The 17277-nt window shown below is 46.2% G+C and overlaps 1 pseudogene across 1 annotated transcript; it reads right to left on the bottom strand.

Annotated features, from left to right (window-relative positions):
* Nucleotides 1-324: 324 nt before the first annotated feature.
* Nucleotides 325-11729, bottom strand: LOC105507872 (annotated as a pseudogene). Its single transcript, XR_001001171.1, has 5 exons — nucleotides 11546-11729; nucleotides 9920-10279; nucleotides 4010-4288; nucleotides 1014-1292; nucleotides 325-617 (listed from the first exon to the last, which is right to left on the bottom strand). The product of XR_001001171.1 is annotated as a putative pregnancy-specific beta-1-glycoprotein 7 (transcript).
* Nucleotides 11730-17277: the final 5548 nt, after the last annotated feature.

A 17277-nucleotide genomic window follows, 5' to 3' on the forward strand; every position in this document is an offset into this window, starting at 1 on the left:
AATAGGTAAAAGGAAACAAAGACGCGGCAGAAAGGTATGTGTTGGTGACAGCGACAAGCAACCTGACCTTGAGGACTCTCCTTCTTGTCCCTCTGTGAAGCCTCTTCCAACACAGGGCTCAGGGCTGAAAAAGCCCCCTCCCTACCATTCTCAGACTGGACACAAAGTCAGCCATTAGAAAACAGGAAAACAAGGAGATAAGAGTCTGTAGATACAAATTGTGAGGGTTCAAGAGGAGAATTTAGGACTTGCTTCTGCCCATTGGACACAGACTGTGAATAAAAATGTTTCCTGATTCTTCTCTGAAAGCCAGATAGACTCCACCTAAAACCCTATTGCCAATGATGCAGGGATCCACTTACCTGAGACTCTGATCATCTCGAATGTGGAACGTTCGCTGCCAGTGGCTGAGTTATGAGCAGAGCAACCATAGAGCCCACTATGGTTTGTAGTAACTTGGGGGATATAGAGCCTTCGTCCTGATTGCAGAAACTTCCCATTTATCATCCAAGTATACTGTGCCCGTGGATTAGAGTATTCGAAGCATGACAAGTAGAGGTTTTGTCCTGAACCATAGTTGATCAATGTGGGGAAAATCTTGGGGACGTCTGGACCATCTGGAGTAAAGGGAAAAAAGCCACAGGTGATGTCACCCAAGGGAAGGGGATGCTCCTGGTCTCTTAAATTGACACAGGGTCCCCCTGAGCCAAGACACACCCTCAAGTCCCAGCCAAACCCCTTTTGTGTTCACTGAGCCAAGGCCTGAGGTATTCACCTGTTTCTCTCATCACAGGTTTTAGACCCCAAGTCCCCCATGACAAGAGCATCCCCTCCCCTTATATTCTTGGTTAAGGCTGTGCCTACCCAGGTTTTCCCAGGGCAGGGAGTCATGTCCCGCTCAGGTGTCCAGAAATAAAATTGTCTGTAAGTGGACCTGAGACAGACTGAGATGTCTGGTCTCTGTTCATTTGGATTTAAGCTGGTGGCCTGGCCCACAGAGGAAACAAAGATACAGAGGACATCCAGGGTGACTGGGTCACTGTGGGTGCTACCAACTCAGTCCCATATTTCACATTCATAGGTTCCTGTGTCATTTCTTGTGACATTGGGTAGAATGAGGATCCTTTTTATACCGGGTTGCTTTAGCCTGGGACTAACTGGGAGGCTCTGACCATTTACCCACCACATGTAGGTGTAGCCCTGAGTCTTAGGTTCACAAGTTAAGGCTTCAGAATTCTTATTCTCCATGGGGTTGAAGTTTTTGCTGGTGATGTAGGGCTTGGGAAGCTCTGCTGTGTGGACAACAGAGAAAAGATTGTCTGGTTTGGCACCTTTGATTCTTCCACAGGCATCCTTCAATCAGAGTTGGCATCCCCCACCTCTCAGCCCTCCTGAGTCCTTGAAAGTCAACAGTTGGTTCGTATGTCATAAGACAGATGCATGATGATCTAAGGACTCAACGACTGTGAGGCTGCCTGCTCTGTCTTAGGGAAGCACAGACTTTCTCAAGTGTGAATTGAGCAGCAGTGTTGGGTCATGGACAGACACATCAGAGGGAGTCACAGGCCCAAGTACCCCTCCCAGTCCCTCTCTAATCAGCTGGCAGGCTGGCTCACCTTGGATTCCTTACCTGGAATGTGCAACTGCTGGGCCCCTTCCAAATTCCATCTTACTTTGCCCCCTAGATGTGATTTCTCTGCAGTTTCCATTTCCAAGGATATTCTGGAGATGAGTAATAATGGGACTTCCCATTGTCCTGAAATCCTGAAGATACTGAGCAGCCTGGCCTGGGACTGGATGTTTCAGCAGAAATAAGACAGGGGAGACCACAGTCAAGCCTGGAGGTCAGTTCAGTCATCAGGCAGTGGAGGCACAAGGTGGGGCAGTTTTCTGCAGGTGTTTCATGATGACTTACTTGAGCCAGTGACCTCCAAAGATAGGGCAGAGTGCAAGGAGTGATCTAGAAAGAGTGAAGGGGACAGGCAAGAGCTGGTGGCTTGGGAGCAGAACCATGTTCCCTGTTTTGGGTTCTTTAAGTTTCCTCTCCTTCTGCAGAGGACAGGTGAGGACTATGTGGATCTTTCCAGAAACACATGTGGACATTTGCAAATGTAGAACTGACTGGTGGAAAGGGTGGGAATGAACTGCTGGAAATCTGGTACTCATGGATCATGTGTGTTTGATGAATATGAAACAAACTTGGAGAGAAGTTTTGCAAATATTTTCTTTCATTGGACCCTCTACTCTCCAATTCCATTTGTTTGACTACCCTAGGGACCTCATGTAAGTGGATTCCAGAGTGAATCTGAGAAGCGACTGCTGGTTGCCAGGAGCTGGGATTGGGGAGAATCAGAAGTTGTTCATGGGTGTGCAAGTTGAGTTATGCAAGACGAGGGGATTCTAGAGATCTGCTGTACAGCTTGATGCCTACAATTCTCACAAATTGAGTATTTCTTATGCATAAGACTTAGGACAAAAAGTGTTTTGGATTTCTGACATTTCTTGATTCTGAAATATTTGTTGTATAGTTACTGGTTTAGCATCCCAAATCTGAAGCATTCAAAATTTGAAATCCTCCAGTGAACATTTCTTTTCAGCATCAGATTAGTACGCCAAAGTGGGAGGTGATAAGCCAAATAAATTCTTGCCCCTCCCCCCCCCTTTTTCCCTCTCACCACGTTTCTAGCTTGGTGATTAGTTTTTGGGCAATTCCATACTGGCCATGCTGCACTCGTATATTTTTGAAGGCTTTGGGATGTGAGAGAGGCTGATTGCTATTTTCTGTCATCAAAATTTCTACCTTTTCATGGTTGCATCTTTTTCTCAGTGTCTCTCTTGTGGCCATCATTAATAAGAGCCTGTCAGGTCAGATTCTGGACAGATTTTTGTAATTCTGCAAGTGTTACTGGGATTCTGGTAGGGGTTGTGTTGAATCTGGAGCTCACTTTGGGTAGTATTGTTTTGCTAACAATATTGATTCTTCCAATTCCTGAGAATGAAATGTCTTTCCATGTATTGATGTCATCTTTAATTTCTTTCAGTAATGTTTTGTAATTTTCGGGGTATAACCCTTAGACCTTTTTGGTTAAACTTATTCCAAAATATTTTATTCCTTTTGATGTTAATGTGAATGGAAATTCTTTTCTGAATTTCCATTCACATTGTTCATTATTAGTGTATAGTCTAAAGAATGATCTAAAATGAGTGAAGGGTACACGCAAAAGCTGGTGGTTTTGGAGCGGAAACATATTCCCTGTCCTGGCATTTTGATTTTCCCTCCCTCTTTGCAGAGGGCACGTGGCTCTTCCCTGATAGCCAGATAGGCTTCACTGGAAAACATATTGCCAATGCTCCAGGGATCCACTTACCAGGGACTATGATCCTCTTGATTATGAAATTTGTTCCACCAGTGGCTGAGGTATGCATGAAGCAGACATAGACCCCTCTATATGTTTTAGTGATTTGGGGGATAAAGAACACTTATGCTGATTTCTGGAACTTCTCATCAATCAGCCAAGAATGCTCTGCCAGGGGGTGAGAGTCTGTGTGGCAGGAGAGCTTGGGGACTTCCCCTGTATGGTAATATGTGTATGAAGAAGAAATGGTGGGGGCATGCAGGCCATCTGGAGCAAAGAGAAGAAAGTCACAGGTGATGTTGTGAGAGGAAAGGGAAAATCCTGGTCTGTGGAAGGACCACAGTGACCCTGTGAGCTAAGTCACAATACTGAAGTCCCAGCCAAATCCCTGCTGTGTTCACTGATCTGGAGCCTGAGACATACACCCGTTTCTCCCATCATAAGCTGTGGACTGTGATTCTCCCATGACAGGAGCAGCCTTTTCTCTCCCGTTGTTGATCAAGGCTAAGCCTACTCTTAGTACTCAAGGCCAGCTTTGATGTCCAGGAGTAAAAGTCTCTGTACTTGGACCTGAGAGGGACTGGGAGGCCTGGCCTCTGGCCATGTGTATTTGGGATGGCAGCCTGGCTCACAGAGGAACAGAAGATACTCACAGAGGAGATTCAGGGCGACTGGGTCACTGCGGCTGGAACTCACTGGGTTCTTCATTTCACGTTCATAGGGTCCTACAGTATCCTTTGTGACATTAAATAGAGTGAGGGTCCTGTTGTTTTTGGACAGCTGCAATGTGCGACTGTTATGGAGGCTCTGACCATTTATCCACCACCGATAGCTTGCGTCCGGAGTGTCAGGATCACAGGATAAGATCACAGTCTCCACGGCCTCCCTGGGGTTTAAGTTGCTGCTGGAGATGTAGGGCTTGGGAGTCTCCACTGTGCAGATAACAGAGAGAAGATTGCCCCGTGTTGCACCTTTGATGCCTCCAAAGACATTTTTTGATCAGGGATGGCCTTTCCCACCTCTCAGCCCACCCCAGTCCTTAAAAGCCCATGGCAGGTGTGTGTGTTTAAAGACAGATGCATGGCAATCTGAGGGCTCAGAGATTGTGAGGCTGCCTGCTTTACGTGTGAGAAGCACTGACTTTCTCAAGTGTGCATTGAGCAGCAGCATTGGGTCATGGAAAGACATGGGACCAGCAGTCACAGCCCCTGGTCCCTCCCTCTCCAACTGCCTGCCTGGCCCACCTTGTGGTCCTCACCTGGAGCATGCAGTGCTGGAATCTTCTTAGTTTCATTCTTACTTTGCCCCCCCAGGGTATGTTTTCTCTGCAGCTCCCCTTTCCAAGGACATCCTAGAGATGGATGATGGAACTTCCCATTGTCCTTAAACCCTTTGGGTACCGGGAAGCCTGGCATGTTATTGCGTACTTCAGCAGAAATAATACAGGGTAGACCAGAATCAAGCCTGGAGGTCAATTCAGTCATCAGGCAGTGAAGCCACAAGTTGGGGCAGTTTTCCCAGCTGTGTCATAGTGACTGACTTGAGCCAGTGACCTCTAAGGATATAGCAGAGTCCAAGGGATGACCTACAAAGAGTGAAGGCGACAGGCAAGAGCTGATAGCTTTGGACCAAGACCACGTTCCCTGTCCTGTGTCCATGATGCTCCCTTCCCCCTGTAGAGGGCAGGTGATTACCATGTGGATATTTCTAGAAATACATGTGGATGCTTGCAAATGCAGAACTGATTGGTGGAAAGGCCGAACTTGAAGTGATGGTGGAAATCTGGCCCTCATATGGGTTTGGTGACTATTAGACCAATATTTGGGAAGAAATCTTGCAAATGCTTTCTCTCATTAGACATTCTACTCTCTGATTCTGTGAATTTGACTACTCTATGTACCTCATCTCAGTGGATTCCAAAATAAATCAGAGAGTAGAATAGTAGTTTCCAGGAGCTAGGATTGGGGGAATAGGGCATTGTTCCGTGGGTGTGCGGTTTCAGTTATGCAGGATGAGGAGGTTCAAGGGATCTCCTGTACAGCTTCATGCCTATTGTTCATACAGATAAAGTGTTCCATATGCAGAAAGCTTAAAACCAAGTGTTTTGGATGTGTAACTTCTGTTTTATTTTGGAATATTTGCAGTAGATGTACTGGTTTAGCATCCCACATCTGAAAAATTTAAAATCCAAAATGCTCCAGTGAGCACTTCTTTTTAGCGTCACATCAGTGGTCAGAAGTGTTGGATTTTGGAGCATTTCAGATTTTGGATTTCTGGATTTGGGATGCTCAATTTGTAATACTAATTTTTGCATAAAATGTTGTCAGGAGTTTAGAACTCATGCTACGTTCTGACTCTAGTAACAAAACAAAAAAAGATTTGGAGGAAACATTAAAAGCTTGTCATAAGTGGAAAGTTTTACTGATGGTCGAAACATCTAAGATCAATTTCTGGTAGAAGTATTTGTCTTGATACCCAATTAAGGTTTAGGTGTGCCATGAATTCCAGCAGGATCCCATTATGCTCTAGGAAAGATGCCAAAGATGATTTGAAAATAGTAAATCCTTTGGTAGAGAGAGTCCTGTTAAAAGGACAGAACTGGTCAGTATGTCAATTACATAAAGGGAGGAATGATGCTGAATTAAAAGAAGTGATGTGTGTTATGTTAGTAAATATAGAAAGAGCCCCCTGTTCCTAATTTATGTGTAGAGTTAGGAAAAATGGAGAATAGCCCAAAACAGGTATGTGAAATACTTTCTTCATTTTTTCTCAACCTCAGGAAATACAACTATAGTTTCAGTTTGTGTGAATTAGGAAGAGTCTAAGTGAGACGCCAATGGCTCATGTGTCCCCCACGCGAAGAACCCCAACTTATGAAAATGGCATCATCATGAGGAAACAATCATATGTTGCACAGGCAGTAAAACCACCAGATAGTACCCACCCGGCCACCTCCAACAGGTCCCCAAAACCACCAGTATTCCCATTACATGTATTTTACAGCCTTGGTCATTGTCCCACAAGTACAACATTTAAAAATTGCTATTGTCAATACAAAATGTTAAATATGAACTTGAATATGTTGTTCCACTTTTTTTTTACCATCACTCTTTTTGAATTTTCCTGTTTCAGTTTTGGAAGTTTCTATTGATACATCCTCAATGTAGGGATTCTTTCCTCAGCTGTGTGCATTCTACCAGTAAACATAAAAAGCATTCTTCATTTCTCTAACAGAACTGTTTTTTAAAAAAATTTCTGAGATGGAGTCTCGCTCTGTTGCCCAGGCTGGAGTGCAGTGGCACAATCTTGGCTCACTGTAAGCTCCACCTCCTGTGTTGATGCCATTCTCCTGCCTCAGCCTCCCGAAGAGCTTAGACTACAGGTGCCCGGAACCACGCCTGGCTAAATTTTTTTGTATTTTTAGTGGAGAAGGGGTCTCACACTGTTAGCCAGAATGGTCTTGATCTCCTGACCTCGTGATTCGCCTGCATTGGCCTCCCAAAGTGCTGGGATTACAGGCATGAGCCACTGTGCCTGGCCATCTCTGAGGGATTTTAATGAGTTGTTGACTTTTGAGTTTCTTCAGGTTTTTACTTACTCTTAGAAGTGAGTGACAAATTTGAAGCTTGTTATATGCCTGACAAGAAACCAGAAGTCTCTAGGAAGTGACTGGAGAATGTGGGTTCCATAGTAGGTTGAGGATGCAGTCATGAACGAAATGGGTGAAATCAGCCCATGGGCTTTGGAGACAGCAGGCCTGTCCAGCCTATGACACCATGGTGAGTCAATGCAAAGATTACAACAGTGACAGCAAACCGGCATGGCTGACTCCATCTGGCATCTAGTCTCATACTGGCTGTCCTCACTTATTCTTGGACATAGGCCAGGCTAACCATGGGAGGAATTTAGTTTATGGTTTAACTTTGAAGCAAGAATGATAATAGTTCCTCCCTAAAACTAATACCCTTATTTTGCCCAGGGATTGCTTTTGTAAAACTGGTGAAGACCATGAGAGTAAGATTATAGGAGGGAACTGAATTCTGCTGAAATATAGGCACAGTTTCTATAATCCCTTACTTCTCAAATGTCATTTGGTCAGAGTTTACAAAATTTGTAACTAATTGCTGCTCTAGATAACATCACTATTGTAGAACCTGAGATTGGTCTTTTGAGATGTTTCTCATTCTTTGCATTCTGGCAACCCACTGATCTCATCCATACCCCATGACTAGGGGCTCAGCCAGTCACGTGGTCCCCACCTAGAGTCAGATTCAAGCACAAACAGATCATTTCCCTCCGCCTGCATGATTCCATCCCCAAACAATCAGCAGTACCCATTCTTTAGTCCTGTGCCCCTGAAACTATCCTTGAAAATCTCTAACCACTGATCCACTAAGGAGGCTGATTTCAGTAATAATAAACCTCTGTCCTCCTGTTGGCAGACTTGGAGTCATTAAAATCTTCATTTTCTGCAAATCACCATCTGGATCAATTGGTTTTGTTTGTGCATGAGGCCAGAAGAACTTGTCTGGAAATTATAAGAGTGGATGGAGGAGCTGCCTATCCCTGTCCCACGGTCTTGTCCACAGAACAGCCTCACAAAGGGAAAGAGCCCTGGATTGGCATAGAGTGGAAGCTTATTCTCTTAGTGACCTGGGGACACAAGCTCAAGATGAAGCCTGGCAGGAGTGGTAACTCCAGGTGATTTCTGTGCATTTCCCATTTCCTGGGACATGGGCCATTCCACAGTGTTAGCAGGAAGGGAATAGAACCATCAGCCTAGTTAGAGGGAGTGTCTGGGGAAGGCCTAGGGGTGGAGGAAGAAGCTGTGCAGGACCGGGCTTGCCAGTTAGAATGAAGTGGGAGGAAGATGAGGGACACAGAGAAGCAGAGAGAGGCAGAGACAGCATGGCAGTGAACAGTGGGGGCTACAGTGACTTCAGAGACCCCAGGGACTAGGTGTCCCCATTTCCACAGTCCAGGACCAGAGAGCCCTGAAAACCCTCCAGTGCCCAAGGAACTTCAGAGTTACATGAGGTGGGGTGTCTTTAACGGCAAGAGTTAGTGCGGGGATGAAACATGGGCGTCAGCCTCTGAAGGAGAAGGGACAGGTGTGGCTAGAACCTCCTAGGATTCTACATCTGAGATCCAGTCTCTAAAGAGGTTATGGATCACTCATTTCTTCATTCAATTCCTTCATTTTTTATGTGAGAGCACCTGAGTGTGTGTCTCTCACTGGACTTGAGCTGGTGGGGGGTGTGAGTGGGGAAAGAATACAAGCTCCTCTCCTTTATCTTTTCATGCCAGTGACATGGACACTTTGGAAAACACAGGATTTGAGGTTCAGTGATAGGGCTTAAGAACTGAGAGGGAGGCCTGGACATATTTTGCACTGACTCTGACAGTTGAGGCAGGTGATTTAGTTCTGGAGTGCAGACTAATCAACCGAGCATTTGCTCTCACTCCTCTGAGGTTTGGATGCATAAGAAGAGAGGATTTCAGCCAATAAATGACTATGGGGTCCTTGGAACCCAATAAGCCCTCAATTCTGGTGGAGGAGAGGATGGGCCTGTGGCTGCAGACAGACCTCATGTGACCCTGATCTGCCTTATGTGTTTGTGTGACTCTGGTTCAGTGACTGTGCCTTCCTGTGCCTCAGTTTTCTCTCAGTCATATAAGCTAACTGGCAATTGGACTGTGACTTTTGGTGCTATCAGTGAATAAATTTTAAATTCTTCACAGTCACCTGACCCAATGGTTGGCACAGTGGAGGTGTTCACACAAACAGTATTTATTGTTATTCACTTCCATGAGAGAGCACCTTTAGGTCAGATCCTTGTGGATAAGCTGCTGCCAAGTACATTTTCTCTCTTCTGTTTCTGTTTCTGGGGACATTATATTTTCTGTGGAGGGTCCTAAGCCTCACAAGGCAGTTGGCTGATGGCCTACAAAGCTAGTCTTTCTGTCCTCTCCACTCTGAGTCTCCGGTGAAGAAAGCTCTGTCCTTGCCTAGATGAGGCTCTGAGGGCTGAGCCCTGGCTGGTGAGCAGCTCCAGGAGACACAGTCCTCAGACAGCTGGTGAATCCCTGGTCCCAGTAAGCCCAGCCACAACCCAGCCCTGGCACAGGTTCCTCAGCTTTATCTGGAGTAAGGATTTAGGGACAGGGGTCTGGGTTTGAGGCTTCTAGGACTGAGCTTCTCTGAGAGTATCTCATGGGGCCTCTTAGGCAAAGCCCTACTCAGTTCTCCAGGGTCTTTCTCAGGGTCGAGTTTATGAAGAGGGCATGAGGTGCTTGGCTGACACTGATCTCCTCCTGCTGAGCACCCCCCATCAGACTGTCCTTCCTGTGCAACAAGTGTCTGCAGGGTCTGGAGGCAGGAAAGGAATTCTGATCTGCTGAAGTTTGTCTCCTCTGTGTGTGTCCTGCACTAAATGCCAAAACCCCAACATGGGACATAATGTAGAGGGACAAAGGCACAGTCTAGGCCTGACAATCCTGTATGTCCAAAGTAGAAGTGACCCCTGCCCCCCAACACCCAGGGATCATATGGAATCACTCACTGTATAAGGTGTAATGTCCAGTTACTCCTTCAGTCCTATCACCTCGCTTTGTGATTTGTATGGTGTAGGATCCTGTGTCCTTCTGGGTGACATTCTGGATCAGCAGGGATCCATTGGAATATACTGTTTCTCGTCCACTGTATGCAGGCCCAAATATAGTTATTTCAGTGTCTATTGTATATGCTGTAACGTAATGGTAGAGGTCCATTATTTGCCCTTTGTACCAGTTGTAGCCAGTAAGATTCTGGGGCAAATTCTGGACAAGTAGCAGAACATCCTTCCCCTCAGAAACTTTGGTTGGCTGGGCTTCAATCGTGACTTGAGCAGTGGTGGGCGGGTTCCAGAAGATTAAAAGTGATGCTAGGAGGTGGAGAGAGCATCGGTCAATATTGAGACCTATGTATGGAGGTGAAAGCATTGGGCCCTGGGTCCTGAGAAGATTTCTTCAATCATCTTCAAGCCTTGAAGATACACACACACCCCAGTAGGACAGTAGGACACACACACACACACCCCTTTGTGAGTGTGTGTGTGTTTGTGTGTGTGTGTGTATGTCCTACTATCCTACTGGGTGAAGGTCAGCAGCATGACCCCCATTCCTTCAACCCTTCTGACCTTGGCATTTTTCTGTTCGGAATCCTCTTCCCCAGGGATCTTCATGGCTCCCTCCACAACACCCTCAGATCCTGCTCACATCAGGGCATCCTTAGACTTCTTTCCTGACACCTCCTTCAGAGACCCTGGGTCTTCCCTTTCTGACCTTTCCCTACTCTGCTCCCTCCAGAGCACTTGTCAACACCTGACCTCACATTCTAGATCTCTTTGCGTGTCTGTCTTCCTCCCCATGACAGTGTGAGCTCCATGAGGACAGGGACTTTTATGATCTTGGTTGCACCCCAGTGCATGGGACAGGCTGCAGACTTTTGTAGATGTGAGAGTTCCCAGGGCCCTCCATGCCTGGGTTGTTTCTTTTATTCTTTCCCCAATTGTTGAGGTTTTTTGCTAGGGACAGTGTTTCATGCCCTGCTTATATTTTCATTTGAAGTGTCATCTGATAATAGTTATTATTATCATTTTACAAAATGTGGTGTCCAGTGCTGATTAACCCGGAAAACAGAACACTTGAGATTTTCCTACCTCTTATCAATTCCGGTTCAATGTGATTTTCCTGTTTTAGCCCCTGTCCCTCTCTGGTATATTTTCCCGTATCTAGGGTCCAACAGAACCTTCTTTCCTGTTTTTTGTTTTTTCTTCTTTCCTTCCTTTCTTTCTTTTTTTGAGATGGAATCTCATACTGTTTCCCAGGGTGGCATGCAGTGGTGCCATCTCAGCTCACTGCAACCTCTGCCTCTCAGGTTCATGCAAACCTCCTGCCTCAGCCTCCCGAGTAGCTAGGATTACAGGAGCACACCACCACACCTGGTTAATTTTTTTGTATTTTTAGTAGAGACGGAGCTTCACTGTGTTGACCAGACTGATATCGAACTCCTGAACTCACGATCCGCCCACCTCAGCCTCCCAAAGTGCTGGCTTCTTTTATTTCTTAGAACCCCATCCTCTCCAGGAAACCCCATCCAATCATTCTGCTTCCTCCTCCTGTCCTCTCCCAGGAAGTTCTCTCCTCACCTGTGAGTAGGAGCTGCTTTCCGGTGATGTGCAGTGTGCAGGGAGGGTCTGAGAGGGGCCCCATGGCCTGTGCTGCCTGCGTCTTCTCTGTGGAGATGAGCCTGGGATCCAGAAACTTTCTGGGCAAGGCTGTCAGCTGTGCTGTCCTTCCTCCTTCTGTGCTGAGCCTCTTCCCGGGGCAGGAGCACTTCTCAGGCTCATGGGCAGGGTCTGTGCCCAGGACACCTCTCTGTACCCTCCCCTCTCAGTCCTGCTTCCTTGTCCATCCTCTTTTTCCTTTTGTCTGTATGTCAGGTCCCTGGGAATTGTGGAGGCCTCTGTCTTTTTCAGCAGTGATTCTGTCACCATACCTCGATGCACACTGTGTGCAGAAACAAAAACATACACACAAAAGAGACACACGCAGACACACACAGTCACACACATACCCTGTATGTTGGAGAAGCACAGTCCTGGGCCTCAGCCTCCTGTTGTCCCCATGGTGTGGGTCTGGGTGCACATTCACGCCCCTTGCCCTCTTTCCTCCCCATCTGGCTCTCCCCTTCAATGCAGGAGGCTGGAGCTGCACCAGGTCCCTGTCACAGGGACACCCCATTGTGCTGTGGGTGAGTTGTGTGTCGCCTGGTGACAGGGACCTTTCCTTTCTTTAATTGTGTCTCACTTGGCTGCAGCTTCCAAGGATGGATATTCAGGACCTGGGTGTCCCAGAGGAAACTATGCTTCCTGGAGCTGTGCAGAGTGACTCTCTCATGCCTCTTGGGAGGAGAGGCCTGTGGTGATTGCTCAGTGGGGGCTGTGAGTCCCATGGTCAAAGGGATGGTTCTCAGTCACTCTATTGCTCCCTGGGGTATGGTGGCTGAACTGGGTCTCAGGATTTCTCATTTGTTCCTGACCATCTTTGGTGTCCTCTCTTCTCTATCCAGCTGTTTGTCCTGTGATTACCACACCTTCCCCATGGTGGTGCAGGAGGAAGTGGGGAGTTACCCAGGAACCACGTGGAGCATGGCTCGTTGAGATGCAAGAAGGGGAGCCTGGGACAGAGCAGGGTTTCAGAGCGGGAGAGATTCATCCCGACTTACTCCGTGATCATGATGGGCTCAGCCCTCCATGTGCTGACATACCTAGGGGTATGTCCTGAGGGTTTTGACCTGGCCAATCTGCTCTCTGTAGAGGAGGAACAGGCAGTCGCCAGAGAGCCTGTCTGGAGGGACGTTGCTCACCCCTGAGAGGGCGGGTAGGGGTGAGTTGTGTTCTGGGAGCAAATAGCAATAATACCCCCTTCTCCTGACTGGGACACAGGAGAGGTTTGTCTTCCCAAGGGATAGCCTGGAGTAGGTGACCACAGCCTGGATGGTGCCTGTGTGTGACCATCGCATGCGCTCTGAACCCCACAGGGTGCAGCGGGCAGACAGGTCACAGGGTACCTGACTGATTCCGGGGAAGTCTGTGGGCCCTCAGGCAGCCGCTGTTCTGTGTCAGCGCTAGGCTTGGCCTGGGATGCGCCAGAAAACAGGACAGATGGAGCAGGGGCGGGCATTTAGGGAGCAGTGACAGAAAGAGTTGATTACGATGGAGGGAGGTCACGAGGGGAGTGCGCCCAGTGTGGCGTCGCGTGCACCAGCGCTGCCCTGGGAGATGTCTTTTTAGCTGATCCCAGGGAAGGAGCAGGCATCTGGGGCAGGAGCTGCCTGCAGAGGGAGTGGTGTCAGGTTGGAGGCCTCCAGGTCAGGGAGGAGCTGACAGAGTCCGTGTGGGGAGTATGGAGGGCGCTGAGGACTTGTGCCGAGGTGACCCTGGTGAGGGTGGACCCTTCTGGGCTTTGGGTTCTGCTGAGGGAGGTCTGCATCCCCTGAGATCCAGGCTGGGAGGGACTCTGCCGCCCTCTGGTGGACAGCAAGGGAAGTGTTCGTGGCCCTAGTCCCAGGCCAGGCTGCGTGTTTTATTCCGCAAGGATCTGCACATTTCACATGGGGTCACCCATATGTTATGTTGCAGCTCCATCACCTTCCAGCCCCGTGAGTGCCAATCTCTGCGGATCTACATTCACTGTTCTCCCACTTTCACAATCGGATGTCCCAAACACAGATTTTTGTCAACTTCTGTGAGTTTGTGTTCCTAGGCGGCACTGTGTATACCCTGGGGGCAGTGATGTCTGGGGCTGAACACTGCACATGGGCTTGGGAGGAGAAGAGGGAGCAGCAGGGTGGGAGGATCAGTGCCAGGGGAGCAGGGACAAGTCATTTTCATTTTCTCATTCCCAGGGACCAGAACCCAGGATTCTGACTCCAGGGCACAGTACCACACTCTACTGGTGTCCCTGGATGTCATGAGTGCTCGTAGTGTTATGTTACCTTGGCATTCATTTTTTAAGGTGTAAATTTTTTTGCCTAACATCAGAGGCAGGCCTTGGTCACCATGGCAGTTTTCAATACTGTATCTGGTTCAAGTGGCTCCAGTTGGTGGCCAGAGAAAAAATCTTAGAGGCACCTCTCCTGCTTGGTGTGCTGGGCTCCCCTCTCCCCAGCTGCTTTCTTTAAACTGATAATTCTGACGTTTGCCCTCACATTTAAAGTGACCACTTGTCAGTCACAGTATGATCTCCTGGTCCCAGTGTTTGCTCTTGCTTTAAAGACATCCATTAAAACTCCCTGCTGGAAACCTATCAGATAATACCTGGACTTACTAAAGCCATTGGCTTACCAGTCTCTTCTCTCCTCACTGCCTGGGCTCACTGACATCTGTATCTGTGGTCTCCAGGTATGCCGAGTGCTCCCCAGTGTCTGTAAGTAGTAAAATCACTTACACTTTCACGTTGTGGTTGTATCACTATAGCCTCACCTGCCATCCAGGGCCTGACATCGAGGCTGCCCTATGGGACCTGTGCTGGTTGAGCCTCTGCTGCAGCTCTTGTTTTGGGACCTCTGGTTCTGCTGGGGACAGGAGCTTCCAGTTAACTTGATTGAAAATGTGATATGATTCATCGAACACACTGGGTCAGATGATGTATTAATAGGCTTCAGCTGCCATTACGAACACCTTAGCCTGGGTCAATTTAGTAATAGAAATCGATTTTTCACAGTTCTGTGAATAATGTGCAATTTAAATCACTTTAAAATGTGCAATCAAGTGGAATTACCCACATACACAGTGTTCAGTTACCATCACCACTGTTTTTCCTAGAAAAATTTTTATCATTGTAAACTGAAACTTTGTATCTTTTGAACAATAATAACTCCCTGTATTTTCCACCCTAAACCTTGATAACCTCTACTCTGTCTCTATGAATTTGCCTATTCTTGATGTTTCATAGAAATGGAATTATACATATATGTTATTTTGTTTCTGATATATTTCACTTTGTATAGTATTTCCAAAGTCCATGTGTGTTCCAGCGGATGTCAGAGCTTCATTCCTCTTTATGGCACATTAACATTCGGTTGTATGTGTGACCACATTTGTTTATTCATGTGTTAATGAACACTTGGATTGTTTTCATATTTTATCTTTTGTGAGTATTGTTGCAATCAACATTCCCATGTAAGTATCTGTTTGAGTCCCTGAATTCAATTCTTTGGGTTCATACCCAGGAATGGATGCTGTTTCACATGAGAATTCTATGATTAGCTTCTTGAGGAACAGCACAACTGTTTCTCCTAGTGGCTGTACCTTTTTATAATCTCACCAGCAATGTATGAGGATTCCAAATTCTACATAAGGCTTTCACTTGTTATTTAACATTTTAAAAGAATGGTAGCCATATTTGTAGGTGTAGTGTGGTGTCTCATTGTGGCATTGAATTTGTATTTTCCTAATGAGTAATGATGTTGAGTTTGTTTTCATGTCCCTGTTGATTATTTGCATATCTTCTTTGTAGAAATGTCTATTTGAGTCCTTCGCCTATTTATATAAAATGGGTGGTTTGTTTTTGTGGTATTGAGTTGTAGCCATTCTTTATATATTCTGGGCATGAAACCATTGTCTGATTGATTTGCAACTATTATGTCTCATTCTGTGTTTGGTCTTTTTATTTTCTTGATAATATCCTTTGATGCACAAAAGGCTTGCATCTTTAGCCCAATTTATCTATTTTTCCCTTTTGTTTTTCAGGCATTTTGGTCATACCTGAGAATCCATGGCACATTTGAGGTCATTAAGTTTTACCCCTATGTCTTTTTCTAAGATGTTTTTATGGTTATAGAACTTATAATTAACTCACTGATCCATTTTTAGATAATTGCTTGATATGGTTGGAAGTATAGTTCTCTAAGTTTATTGTTTTACATGTGGTTATATAGTTCTTTCTGCACCATTATTTGAGAGGATGATTGTTCCTCCATTAAGTTATCTTGACACCCTTATGCAAGAGCAATGAACTATAAAGGTGATGGTTTATTTCTGGACTCTCAATTCTATCCCTTGGTTCCCTATTTGTATTCTTTTTCCAGCAGCTTCTGTTTTTAGTAGTTGTAGTGTCTTGTGAGATTTCAAATAAGAAAGTTCAAGTTGTGCAATTTATTTTGGCAAAATTGTTTTGGCTATTTTAAGGGTACTTTTCTGAAAAGCAAGGAGGCCAATGTTTTCCAATTGGAAAGTCTTTTCTGTCTTCTTTTGGAGGGAAATTTTGCAGCATAGGGATGTTTTCAGGAACTTTATCAAAGTAGGTAAATTATCACCACTTCCATTGCTGAGCTACTGTGTTAAAATGTGTGTTGCCTCCAGTTGAGGAATTGAGAGACTCTGGAAGCACTTGTCTATGTTGTGAGGGACAGTGAGCTCCTTACTGAGGGGCACAGAAGACATTGCTTTGGGACACAATATTGTCAGGGAAGGTGTGTGCATCTCTACTTCTTTATTTTTTTTTACAGGTTGCATCTCTGCTGGACAAACTAGATATTGAAATCTTTGTTCATTCTCTTGGTTCTGTGTTGGCTGACCTGTCAGCTGGAGCTGGAGGACATTCCTGGAAGGGAAGTGACCCCCATGGGAAAGAGCAGGGCTCAGCAGAGTGAAAGCAGCTGGGACCCAGAGAAGCCAGGGAGGTCTGACTCTTAGAAGCCAAAGACCAGCAGGTGGGTGTCCTCAGGGGCAAATGAACTACACTGTTACCCATTGCAGTGGACTGGAAAAAGGTAAGAGGCTTTGGATATTCCATTTTCTTTCTCGGCTCTTCAACAGCAGATTTGGGCCCTGGGCTGGTACTGTCCTGCAGCACGAACAGGGTAGACAGGAATGGCTGCATATCAGGCCTAAGTCCATGTCATCCTCTCAGGCATTGCCGCTAAAGTTGGAGAATTTGGTTTAGAAGCCCAGCCTGGGCACATGAGAGAAACCATCTTATTAAAATTAATTTTAAAAAAATATGCATGCTCTATTCTTCTAGAATAATTATTTTATTTTTAGTTTTTATTATACTTTAAGTTCTAGGGTACATGTGCACAACGTGCAGGTTTTTTACATATGTATACATGTGCCATGTTGGTGTGCTGTACCCATCAACTCATCAGCAACCTTCAACTCATCGTTTACATCAGTCACAACTGCCAATAAAATCCCTCCCCCCTCCCCACTCCCCATAATAGGCCCCGGTGTGTGATGTTCCCTTCCTATGTCCAAGTGATCTCATTGTTCAATTCCCACCTATGAGTGAGAATATGTGGTGTTTGGTTTTCTGTTCTTGGGAAAGTTTGCTGAGAATGATGGTTTCCAGCTGCCCTACAAAGGACATGAACTCA

This window comes from Colobus angolensis, unplaced genomic scaffold (genome assembly GCF_000951035.1).
Source record: "Colobus angolensis palliatus isolate OR3802 unplaced genomic scaffold, Cang.pa_1.0 Scaffold154, whole genome shotgun sequence".
Taxonomy (NCBI): Eukaryota; Metazoa; Chordata; class Mammalia; order Primates; family Cercopithecidae; genus Colobus; species Colobus angolensis.